A 13,095-nucleotide genomic window follows, 5' to 3' on the forward strand; every position below is an offset into this window, starting at 1 on the left:
CTCCCAGGTGGTTGTCACAGGGGTGAGTGGCATTGCACAACTCAGGACTTGACTCACACCCACTGGGTCTCATGAAAAATCTGCTGGGACACAAGCCAGACTTCATCATACACTCTTTGATAACAAGAATCCACTGTTATAAGGGGTAACTGGGGGGTGGGGTGGGGGCATCGGGGTGTTTTATTTCTCATTAAGGTATGTTTAATGGGCCTAGCCTGGGTGAGTATGCCATTTCATCCCTCCTGTGCACTCCACCGTCATGTACCTTCTTCACCATGTAATACAGTGAGCTGTCAACAGTTCATCCAGGACAATATGCTAAGCTGTCCAAAATCAGTCGACCAGTTCGCTTCCTGCATTAGGTTAAAGTCAGTGAAATGATTGTGTTGGGCTTCTGTAAACGGGCTTAGAGTCTGGTTTTGACCAACTCTATATATAAAGTGTCACTTTTAACTTTTTTGTTGTGATCTGGCACTGTATACATAAAATTTGATTGATTGAGTGATTCGATTGGTTTTCCCCTGTAAGTCGCTTTGGAAAAAAGCGTCTGCCAAATGCATATACATAAACATAAAATGCCTAAATAAGCACAAATCACAGTTCAGGTTTTTATAAAGCATACAAGTTTGACTCAAACAGCTGACAAAACTAATCATAGATTTATCTGACGGGCTTGCAAATGTGACCACATTCCGATTCAGATCATGCCACTACACGATTTGCCAAAAGGAAACTAATTAAAACAGCACAGACAAAATCAGAAAAAAATACTTTTTCATGTTGAATAATCAAAATCTTTAAAAAAAAAAAAAAGTATGAAACATTGGATTCCTGTTCAAAACCACTTACAATCAGAAGATGATTAGCCTAATACATATTTCAGACCCTTTGACCATTTATTCAAGTCTCCATCTGATAATCATGCACAATACTTTTTTTCCACTTCACACTCAGTTAAGGGTCAATTCAAGTACATTTACTTTATATAATTTGATTTTGCCTCTAGAGGGTAGACTGTAGAGACAGCAGAGGACCTTGTTTGAGTAAATACCAGCTTATTCAAGTAGAAGTACCTGTTTTCACATAAACCTGTTCGTATGTTTCAACTGTGCTCTGTGCCATTTGATATGTGTCATCATTAATCAGTAGAGAAAGAGCCATTAGTCTAAATACAGGGGTAATTAATCTACCCTCACACTCCATTAGACGTCATGCTCAATTTGTGTAGAAAGCTGTGTACTCGGTAAATAAATGGAGATGAAGGGACACACAGTTATTATTCTGGAATAGCACAGCATCTCCAGAGTTGGTTGAGGTGTTAACATGCTTTGATTTGTGTACATAATAATGTACAGGAGAAATTATGTGAATGAAATTAATTGCTGTTTATAGAAAATAACTGTTTTCATCTCTTGTTTTGTAAGAAATTAGTGAATTCTGCTGCTTGATCAAAACATAATCATACACATATGTATCTCGGTCATTAAAACTGGACCTCAGCTTTAAAGCTGGACTCTAAACCTTCAACAATGTTAAACTACAGTAGGGCATATAGAATGAATCAGCCTTTAGTTTAATAAGTACCATTTGGCTGTCACCTCAGCAGCCGTAGAGCTGTTCTATTACAGTAAAGCCCCTCCAGTACAGAGCTGAGGTTATTCAATAAAAACCTGACTGAGTGTTTCTCCCAATCACCACTGGCAGAGCTCTGATGAGGTAAAGAGCTCTCCTATGCCAGCCTCCGTCCCTGTGGAGCTCTGTCTGATTAAAATGGTTTTCTAAGGCCATATTTTTGTTCTCCTTGTCCCCTTGCCAGAGTGGAGTTAAAGTACAGAGAGAAAAATTGACAAATCACCTAATGGATACTGAAATGAATCCACAAAAATAGATCTAATCTGTAAAGAGCTGTGATAGGTAGATAGATGAGAGCATGAAAGCATTAGAGTTCTTTTTTTTTTTTTTTTTTTTTTTTTTTTTTTTAGCTTTTGAAAAATCATCGCTATCCATGTCTCAAAGAAACAGGAAGAGAGCGCTGAAAGTGGGCCTAAACACACTCTACATTTGTTTCTGGTGTTGAGGGAAGAATGGCTTTGTATCAGCCATTATGTGCATTTGATCTTCAGCCTTAATCACTTTCACCCACTTCACACACATACACACACACACACACACACACCCTCCCAATAAGGCAGTGACATGTGAAGTGGAAAGAAATGGCAAGAGCAGAGTGGCCCACTAGTGCCGGCTTTCCTGCACTCTCTCGCCTTGCTTGTAATACATTCCTTAGCAATCCTCAGAGGCTCATATGTAAATGCCTGAGTATGCTTCTGATTAGGAAGCACAAAGAGTACACTCTATAAATGCACTCTTAAACAATTACCAGCGCTGATGACGGCAGCCCCCACCGACACAGACCTCTGACTGTGCTCAGGCTTGACTGGCTTATCCAGGTGGGAAAGACAGAGGTAGAACATTTCCAACAATGTGCCTTTCTGTTAACGCACATGTCCTGAGTTTCACTTTGAGGTTTCAGAGACATTACAGTGAATTAAATGTTATTTAGAGCTTCGGTAATTACTCGGTAACTGGTTGGCTGATCAGCAGAGGTCACAAGTGCATTTAAAAACCACAAAATCGAGCAAAGACGAATTGTTCTGAGACTATCCATCACACATTTATAATATTTATTGTTGTTCAGAAAAAACAAGCAATAAAAATACATTTTACATGCTAAATTAAATTAAGAAACACTCCTAAAAATGTTAATAATTTATGAAATTTTGATAGAAACAGGGCTATGTTAGACATCACGCGCTCTTGAAAGTAAATGTTCAAGAATTTAGACTAAACGACACCCACAGAGTGTAGACCTCAGCCAAAACCAATAGTCTGTTATTCTTCTCATGCCACAATTCTTATTAAATTAGAAATTACAGCCCATTGTTCCTCCTTTTTTATGACTGCTTAGTTTAACTTTCTAGGTTTAATTGTATTCATCAGATGAAGCCAGCTGGTGGTATGTTTTTTTGTCTTGTATTCTTTTTTATTTCACTGTTACCACTCTAAGCTTTACTTAAAGTGGTAACTACTTAAGAGCTGGAAGCTAATATAATGTCCATCTGTACCAGAACTGCACACAAACACAGCTACTTTTCTTGCAGTTTCATGTTTTCCTCCAATCTCTTAGTCTATACTCTTTACAACTGTCAAACTACATACACTCTGGGGCACTGATAAGGGGGGGTAAACATGACAAATTCATGGGGCCTAGCATTTGTGGGGGGCCCATAGAGCAGTGGAGGGGGTCCAGTGGATACAGGGTAGAAACTGTGAAAATTTCTTGAAAGATCCGCTGTATTAGAGAGGAATAGAAATCGGGAGTCAGACATTGAAAGCATGTTAAGTTTCAGTTTTGTTTTCATGCTAGCATAAGTGAGATTATGTATTGCCCCCCCCCCCCCACACACACACACACACACACTCACCCATGAGACCATCTCTGAAATATTGGACTCAAATCTTGTGACAAAAAAAGCACCAGAGTTGAAGATGATCTAACTAAAGGCAAAATATTCCAAACTTGGACATTCCACCAATGATGAAAATGTAATAGCTACCCTGTGGCTAGCTCGCTCATATGTTGGTCACATGTATCACTGTGGGTCAATGGCATCAGTTCTCATGTCATCTCCTAGTCTTTAGCCTAGCGATACAGCTGAACATGTTTCTCAGTGGCTGTAGAAAGTCACAATGAATGAGTTATGGTCAAAGTGGTCAAATCGTCTGTGACTAACACCAATAAAATAGTGGCTGAGTTCCAAAGATCTAAACGCTCTCTTCTGCCAGTCAGCCTTCACTGAATGGGCATTAAGTTGGTATCTTTGTGTGCATCTGGGACAACATAGACTGATCCCTGCGCACAGATGCATTCTGGGACAGAGTCGACTATCTTAAGGAGGTCTCAGACTCTAAATATCTGTATGTTTTACCAGTTGGTGGTGCTGCGGTCAACGAGGGAGGCAGCATTAAACACAAGGATGTAAGACAGCAGGACAAACTGGTAGGTAAGATGGACTCGCTGGAGACTATGGTGGAGAGGTGGATGTTGAATATGGTGGGGAATATCTTGGACAAGATGGATCATCCTCTAGACTGCATTCTATCCAACCAAAGAAGCTGCAATGGATGACTCACCTCACTATGATGCAGGTCTGAACATTATATAAGATCCTTCACCCCACAGAAATCAGACTGTTCAGTGCTTTAGTGGACTGAATTGAAAACAGACCAAATGTTCAGTAAATAGTTGAAAGATTACTTGTTTTGAGTTTCCCTTATTGAGCTGAAGAATACATTAATTTGCCAAGGAGTTAATGAAGTTAATCGATATCTGTAAATGTATAGTGAGTCAATTTGTTTATCCATATTTTAGATGAGATAATGAGAAAAAAAACACACAATAGACTGAAGAGCAGCCATAAATAGACCTCAGCTGTCACAACGCCTAAAGCTGTCACACGTCTCACATGAACACCCATTTTATTCGCTTTAGATCTTATCTGATAGTGTCATCATTTACTAGTCTATGGATGATGATAAGGATTATCACAGTCGTGGTCTAATTGTTATGAAGCCAACTGTTCTCACTGAAGAGCAGTTTATTTAGGGAAAAAAAGCTGCATCTTCCAGAAGACTCAGTTCACACAGAAAAACCTCTGGTCTGCCTTCAACAACCCCAAGGCTATGGTGGGTTTACACCAGGAGGTATAAATCATCTGTCTTGAGTCAGATCATTTTTGTCGAGGCTCTACAATGTTAAAGAATGATCCATTTTTATGGACCTACCCAAGCATTAAAGGTGGCCTACGCCTTATTATTCGACCAAGTTTCATAACAACTGGTGCAATAGTTTTTTTTTTCTTTATCTTGCTGACAGACAAAAGGAGTGGCCAACAACAGATGGCACAGGTTATAGTTAGGAGATAACCATAAATGTATCAATAAGAAGTGAATTAAGAAGTAATAAGACGGAAACAGTGGACACTATCATTCTTTGAAAGTAAGCGTATGAATAGTTTTAAAACCTCTTAACTTTGAAGCTTTTCCAAGGAATGAAAGAGAATTACAGTAGTCTGACTCATGTGGATACCCATGTAAGGGCACAGTGATTATTTTATGTGTATGAGGTAAGTCCTCACTTCCATCATTACCACATACGAGCCCAGTCTCACTGCCTCACTCACTCCTATGATGGCAGGCGTCCAACATTGACTCTCCATGCTGTCCTTCACATTCGCCATACACACTTCAACACACACGGCACCTCTTTAGCCACAAGCATAAATTCTGCAGGCCTATAACTGACCTACACACAGCCTGGTCTGTTTCCCCTGTGCAATTCAGAGAGCGGTTAACCTTGCTAACTGTGTAAACACATGACCTCACTGGTCATGTGTTTACACTCTGTGGTATTTTTCACACACACCGCTGGGATTTACATCACCTTGTTACCTCTACGTTCACTTAATTCCCCATTACCCCAAAATATGGACCCTTTAAAAGTCAAATTGACAGGCTTTTGATTAGTTATGTTTGTTTAGTTTTGGGACGCTGTGGGAGGAAGATGAGAGGTTGAAAGCAGGGGGAGGATGAGGAGCGAGGGGGTGAGGAGAGGACAGGGGCAGAGGGACGGTGCTGGAAAGCTGACCAAAGCAAGAGGTACCGGGCCAGAGTGAAAGTTAGTAATATTCTGTTTAGGGGTGGGGAGTAAGATAAGCAGCACAGACTGAAACAACTGGTGTTAAAGAAATGGAGGGAAGAGAACAAAAAGTTAATGTAGCTGTTAGGAGAGGGACATGTTAGGTGCTTTCTGTGCCACAGGGATACACTGTGCACGTCTGAGGTCCCGGTGGGAGAACGCCAAAGAAAAACACGAGGCCAATCAGCTAACAGAGACATTTCCTGTGCTTGTTTTATCAGATGAGAAGAAGCCCAAAGGCTAAATGTCCCTCTCAACAATGTTGTACACTTCTCGCTTTGGGAATCGAAAGGGAGAACATGCATCTTTGCAGAATGACATCAGAAGCGCTGCTTCGGAGCACTGACCTCACTCTCGTACAATCAATCATCCACAAAACTCTAAAAATCTAGACCATGTGAGTGGGAAAGGAGGTTTTACCTTATAAGATATAAAACAATGCTGCAACCAGAATTAAGTCTTCATCCACTAAAAAAAACATATCATTACATTCTTTTTTTTACAGCTATGAAACTTCTGGTGGGGGACGGCATCTGGCAACTAACAGATGGCCGACCAATATGCCAATTACCAACACCAACGTGCCGTGCTGCCTATTAGGCAATCTGGCCTTGAGTGATAGCTCTTTAAAGTCACGAAACGACACGAGTGAGAGGTTGATCTAACAAACCCTCTTCATCAGAGTGTGACTAAAGCCCAGAGGAATTCACACACAGGTCTTTTAAGCCCACATGACTGGCTCAGTCAGGAGAATCAAGGTTTGAGAATTAGTTGGAAAAGAAAGATTCAGGTTCTGAAGAGGCTCATTGGAAAATTCCTTATATTGCATCTGTGACTCAAAATATAGTTATGTAAATGTGGCCTGATTGAAAATGACTTAATTTGAAGGAGAAAGAGAATCTATTCCAGTTCAGAGTACGGGTCAACAAAAAGAGGGGAAAAGAATAAGAGTCAGCATTCTCCATCACCCAAGAGACAAGCAGGGTCTAATTGTACAGTGAACAAATGCCAGAACATCCAAGAGCACCATGGATATTCCCAACAGAACTGTTCCATGTCAGTGCGGCCGTATAATGAGGAACAACAAACAGAATATAAAGCTAAATTACACAGAAGGAACTTTCATGGCATGAGAGGTTTGTCTTTGTAAAACGCCAAATAGGAGGAATTTCAATTTTATATATCCCACACATCTGCAAAAGTCTTACTGCATATTTTCCAGAACCTAAATAAACATCATCTAAGGTTTCATGCCCTTTTGTGACTTGCGTGACATAAGCAATTAAGGAGCACGGCTGCACCGGTTTTGCCTTTAATACCACTTGCTGACCGTTGTTACTTGGTGAAGAGTTAAGAATTCTTTTCCACCCTGAGATCTGCCCGTTTGTCCAAGCTCACCATATTATACAACTTAGTGTGCGGTTCTGGATGCAGCGCATTCAAATTACATGCTATCGAATTCAAAGGCGAGGGGGAACAGAACGAGTACGTTGTGGGGCTCAAGTCCAGGGCCAAAGTCTCATGAGCGTTAGCTGCACGTCAATCACAATCAGTTCAAATGAGCTGAACCTTGTCCTACTACTGCTGTTGTCCAGGAGACACAAACCTAAAACCTACAATACCTTCATCCCCAAGCAACTGGTGGACACCAATAACATGGATGCTATTGAAACCTCATTTAGACCTGCTTGTGTTTCAACACTGTCTTCCCAAAACATATTATGACAAACGAATCTGCATGAAATCAAGCTAGTGGGCAACAGACTTGAACACAGGAAACATGCTTGACATAGTTTCACTGGTCCGTTATAAGAAGAAACTAGTTCTGGCACCTGCTGTGCAGAAACAATGTATGTTTGGACTGACATGTCAACATGTGATCACCGGAAACTGAAGCACATTTGGAAAACCTTAATGCTGAACAAAGTATAGGTAAACATCTATTTAAAAAGGACAGAGCAGTCTAATCATCTGTGTTAGAAATTTGCCTCTGCCAGTTTTCCATTCTGTTCGAATTCACTTTGCCACTTGGTTGGCCACATGGCTCTACGGCGGTAAGAAACTATTGCCTTGCAAGGAAACTCTGGATTCTTGCCTTGGAACTTGATACTGTACTGCATTATGAGTATCAAACTGTAGCAAGGCACCACACATACTGCACATGTGTAAACAAATACATCCATGCATGCCTGCGCAGACCTCATTTAGAAATGTCTCATGTTATAGCACATGGGAAAGAAGCAAAAGCACTGAATGAATATTAACTTTCATCAAATTCAGGAGAAATGGCCGAGAGAATGAGGTGGAGAGAAAAAGACTAAACCAGCGTACAGTAACTAGAAGCCTTCACCGCACTGTGCAGTCCAGAGCCAGACTCCGGAAATGCATGGCAATGTTCCCTACATCCTGCCCGCCCAGCCCTTACCCTGGCCCTGGCTCTAGCTCCACACTGCCAAACCCCTGTTATCACTCTGTGCAATTACCTCCAGATTCGTCTGCACCCACATCATATCGTGCCAATTATGAAATCCCCTTCTAAGTACATAACAAAGTAATACATGCATTTTACAGAAAAGCCTGTAGTTTTCTCTGTGGGTTTTGGCCTAGAAATGGTTGTGCCAGTGTGTGTAGTCATATGGACACACATATAAGAACTGATAGAAAAAAAAAAAGAAATGAAAAAGTAAGTTTTGCAGTACTGTTATGCATTGCATTCCTGAGGATATTCCAATCATCTGTCACCAGGATAGGCCTCTGCCTTATAAGGAGCGGAGGGCATTCTCCACGTGTTTTCCAAACACAGCACAACTTATCAGATACAGTTTCATGGACAATTACTATGCTGTCTCTGGCCTGAAAGCATTCAAAAAGAAAGAACAGATAGATTTACCCTCAGCAGCCCCCCCCTACCCACACCCATCCATTTTCCATGCTTCCATTTCACAGCTACTACTATGTAATAAAGCTGAGATCAAAAGACTCGCTGGCCGGCTCAAGTACAATGAAGAGAGTCCTATGCCTCGGGGATGGAAGGGTTGCAAAGAGTGCGACACCTTGAAATGATGAGAAGTGGATTCATCTGTGAGCACGCCTGCTTTAAGGGGAGGGGGGGGGGGGGGGGGGGGGGCTGCCCTGTGGCTTTGTCTACAGGAGATGCTGGATGTATTTAAAGTTCACACACCAAAGGACAACTGACTGTTGTATCTCAGCATGATCTTATGGTCAGATTTGATATCTGAGGGGTTAGCAGTACGCAGGTAGCCATATGGGGCCCATTCTTGCCCACAGGCAACTTTATACTCTTTCCACATGTCAAATTTCAACAGGTTTCCCTTCATTGTGCAGATTTAGTACAAGAACATATCTCTTCATTGGAGTTTGAGGATACTAAGATTATTTCCCAGTAAAAGACAACCGTAAAAAAAAAAAAAAAGCCACATTTGTTTCCTGTGTTTTCAGGGTTCATTTGGAGCTGTGTGTGCTACTGGGGCGATGGGAAACTTATCTGTCCGGAGGGCAGTGAACGCCCCTTCATACTTCGATAAGAATCTGAGGCAGAGAGCGCGCACTACAGGACTGGACATATGCTTTTCTTTGTTCGCCCCGCGGTTAACTAAACACTGAAATGACAGCCTCACTTCGGTGGATGGACAAAAGTTTATTATGGCATTCAATCGAGAGTTTACTTTGCCTTCAGTGAACTTTTGGAGTGAAAAGCGCACAATAGAGGGAGCGGCTTCCAGCCAACACCATACTCCCAAAAGTAGAGTGAGCAGCCCATGCGCACTGGACGCATCCATCTGAGCCCTTTCACAGACACGCAGTGGGATGCATCAGGTTTTTCACTAGCTTCAGTATCGGTAAACTTGTGTGTGTTTTCAGAGTGTGTGCGCTTACCTGTGATTCTAAGTAGATCTGGAGTCGAGTAAGAGCAGAGCAGAGGAGAGGAGAGGAGAGGGAGTCCGGCTGCAGTCTGCGCTCCTCCACCACACTGTGATCACACTCCACTCAATACCCGTGCAAGCCCCTCCCTTACGACACAATCGCACATCTAGGCTTACCCCTATCTGCGCAGTCTGCTCTTAAAAGTGCACTCAAACCGCATTTGCAAAGCCCCTTTACGTCTAAATGGAAAATGAAATCTGTCAACTCTGGCAAAACCTCTAATAGCAACAGTGACTTCAGGCACAAAGTGGCCTTTTCGGTGATCCTTTAGGGGGCCTCTGAAGGAAAATCATCTGTCAGGAGCGATCATATGAAATGTTAATCTTGGACATAAAGGAGAGCTGTTTGCTCACAGGCAGGCCAGTGGGTCTAAAAGGTTTTATATCACCACTGCTGTAATCCTAACTAAACAAAAGAGGTGCAGGACAGTCACATCATCATTACTCTGGGAAGTGTGACTGGAATAGAAATGAGGCCTGGGGAAAGCCATGGATGCACTGTAAAAAATGACTGTAGAATTAACACCAAAAAGTTGTAAAATTGCAAGATTAAAAAAAAAACAAACAAAAAAAAAAACTGTAAGTGACAATATAATGCAAAGTTGTTTATTTGAAAATATGTTTGTATTAATGATTAAATCAAATACAGCTGTAGTTTTTACAGGTAGAGTATGTGAACAAAACCAGATTTGTATGTAGAAATGATGTATTTCTATTGTTTTTAGAAAATAAAACTGTAAATTGAAAAACGTGGTGCTGTTTAAATTGCACAACCATAATGTTGAAATAACAGTGTATTTGCTTTTTTATATATATGTAAAAAAGTTATAAAAAAGTAAACATTTAACAATGTAACATTTTAAATTTGTAAATTAATGGGTTGATAGAGTTGGTAGTGCGGCTCGTCCAATAACCAAAGGGTTGGTGGTTCGAATCCTGGCTCCCACTGTCCATATGTTAAAGTGTCCATGGAAGACACTGAACCCTAAATTGCTCCCAGTAGAACCTGGTGGTTTTGTAAAGTGCTTTGGACACCATGAAAGTGTAGAAAATGTGTTAAATAAGTGCAGTCCATTTACCATTTAAATCCAGTCTTAAATCTACATGTTTAAAATGTTAAATCTACATGTTTAAATGTTAAGTCTACATGTTTAAAATATTAAATCTACATGTTTAAATGTTAAATCTACATGTTTAAAATGTTAAATCTACATGTTTCAATGTTAAATCTACATGTTACTCCGTAAATATGTTTACAGTTGGATGAGTTTTTTACAGTATTGTTCTGGAAACCACAGCTGCCAGTTTTTTTTCTGTAAAAAAAACAGGATTTTTTTTTTTTTACAGTGTGGATATTGTTTCATTTGAGACTTAAATCCCAAGTTAAATCATCACTGGTAAATAAATGACCACCTCATTTTTAACAATAAGCATAAAAATTTGCCTACATTACTGAAGTTACATAAAGACTTCTTAATTTCACTATACTCTAAACCACAGGTGTCAAACATGCGGCCCGGGGGCCAAATCCGGCCCGCCAAAGGGTCTAGTCTGGCCCTTGGGATGAATTTGTGAAATGCAAAAATTACACTGATAATAACAATCCTTTTCGTTCAGGTTCCACATTCAGACTAATTCAATCTCAAATGGGCAGGATTCAGTAAAATACTATCATAACATATAAATAATGACAACTCCAATTTTTTTTTTAACTCTTTGTAAATGTAAATATTTTTATGTATTTACACTAAAACAAAGTATAATTTTGCAAAAAAGGTGAATAACCTGAACAAATATGAACAACCTGAAATATCTTAAGAGAAGTAAGTACAATTTTAACAAGATTCTAACTGTTACTAAACGTTTTGTGTATTTGTAGATCCACTGTGATGTGTAAATTATAATGTACATGTGTAAATGATCAACTGAAGCATAATATTGTTAAAATGACACTTATTTTTTCATTTTGTTCATGTTATCCACATCTTTTGAAAGGAGAGTTTCTAGATGTAAACCTTTTCATGACGTAAATTTACTTGTTTCACTCTAAAATATAGAGAAAAGCTTGGAGTTGACATTATTTATATATTATTAAGTTATTATTTTACTAGTTCAGCCCACTTCAGATCAAATTTATCTGAATGTGGCCCCTGAGCTAACATGACTTTGACACCCCTGCTCTATACCAAGGGTGTCAAACATATGGCCAAAATCTGCCCACCACAGGGTCCAATTCAGCCTGTGGGATGAAAAGCAAAAATTACACTGAAGATATTAACAGTAAAAAGTGTCAAGAATATTTTAATTCATGGGCCACATAAATTACATAAATAACATATACATATATTTTTAATAGACCGGCTCTCTGTACACATCTACCCACTTATTCATATTTATCTTAACTATTCTCAAGCCATTGTTGTCTTTGTCTCCAGTCATTTGCTTATATTAGGTCTATGTTTAACTGTGTTTGGGTTTATGTTGAAATAGTACATCATGAACTAAGAAAAACCAAAGCCAAATTCCGTGTATGTGTTCTCATACTTGGCCAATCAAGCTGATTCTGATTCACAAACAGCCCAATATGATCTGAAGTGGGTCAGACCAGTGAGATACTATTTATAACAAGAGAAAAAGTGAGCAGAAGTTACTAATACCCCCGGTGTTACACAACACTGCTCACCGATACCCGGCCTAGCCAGGGATTAACTTTGAGTCTTAACTTTCAATCTTTATAAAAACTTTTCAAAAAATTTGTTGAAAAAAAAAAAAAAGTAAAAATTTATAAAGTGGTACATGTAAAGACTGTGTGTGTGAAATCTGAAAATAATCAGGTGAATTGTGTCAGAGAAATCAGTTGGACAAATTACCTAAGTTGAAATTTGAATAAAATGTAAAAAAATAAAATAAAATAAAATAAAAAAAATTGTAATTCAGACATCAAACTATGCACTGCACCTCTCCTAATGGTAAAGACCATGTTTGTCAAATTGGAAAAGAATCGGGGGGAATAGTGTCCGAGAAATCATTTGGACAAAAAACTTAGACGGACAGAGAGTATGTCTATATTCCCCTGCCCTCTGGAACATAATAACCCATAGATTAGGACAACTCCAAGTGTTTCTCTGTACCATAGTGTTAAAAACCAAAATAACATAACAATGTTTACATTTATAAACTATACCTTCACAAAAGACAACCTCTAATGTCTTCAGAGAAGTAAGTCCAATTTTAACAGTTATTCCTGTTACTAAATGTCTTGTGTTTTTGTAGATCCATTTTAGAGAAATTTTAGGCTGTTAATAATTATTCATATTAATCACATTTTTTAAACAATAGTTTGTAGATGTAAACATTTTCAGAATGTAGTTTTACTGTTTTCACTCTAAGACA

At 39.4% G+C, this 13,095-nt stretch overlaps 1 protein-coding gene across 7 annotated transcripts in view; it reads right to left on the minus strand.

Moving 5' to 3' along the window:
* cald1a (caldesmon 1a) overlaps window positions 1–9,784 on the minus strand; it is a 68,223-nt gene extending 58,439 nt beyond the window's left edge. For all 7 annotated transcript variants that reach the window (XR_003936842.1, XR_003936843.1, XR_003936844.1 and 4 more), the window contains exon 1: window positions 9,656–9,784. The gene's annotated coding sequence lies outside the window, so the exon portion shown is untranslated. The remainder of the gene's footprint in view (window positions 1–9,655) is intronic.
* Between the last annotated feature and the right edge of the window lie 3,311 nt (window positions 9,785–13,095).

This window comes from Sphaeramia orbicularis, chromosome 12 (genome assembly GCF_902148855.1).
Source record: "Sphaeramia orbicularis chromosome 12, fSphaOr1.1, whole genome shotgun sequence".
Classification (NCBI taxonomy): domain Eukaryota; kingdom Metazoa; phylum Chordata; class Actinopteri; order Kurtiformes; family Apogonidae; genus Sphaeramia; species Sphaeramia orbicularis.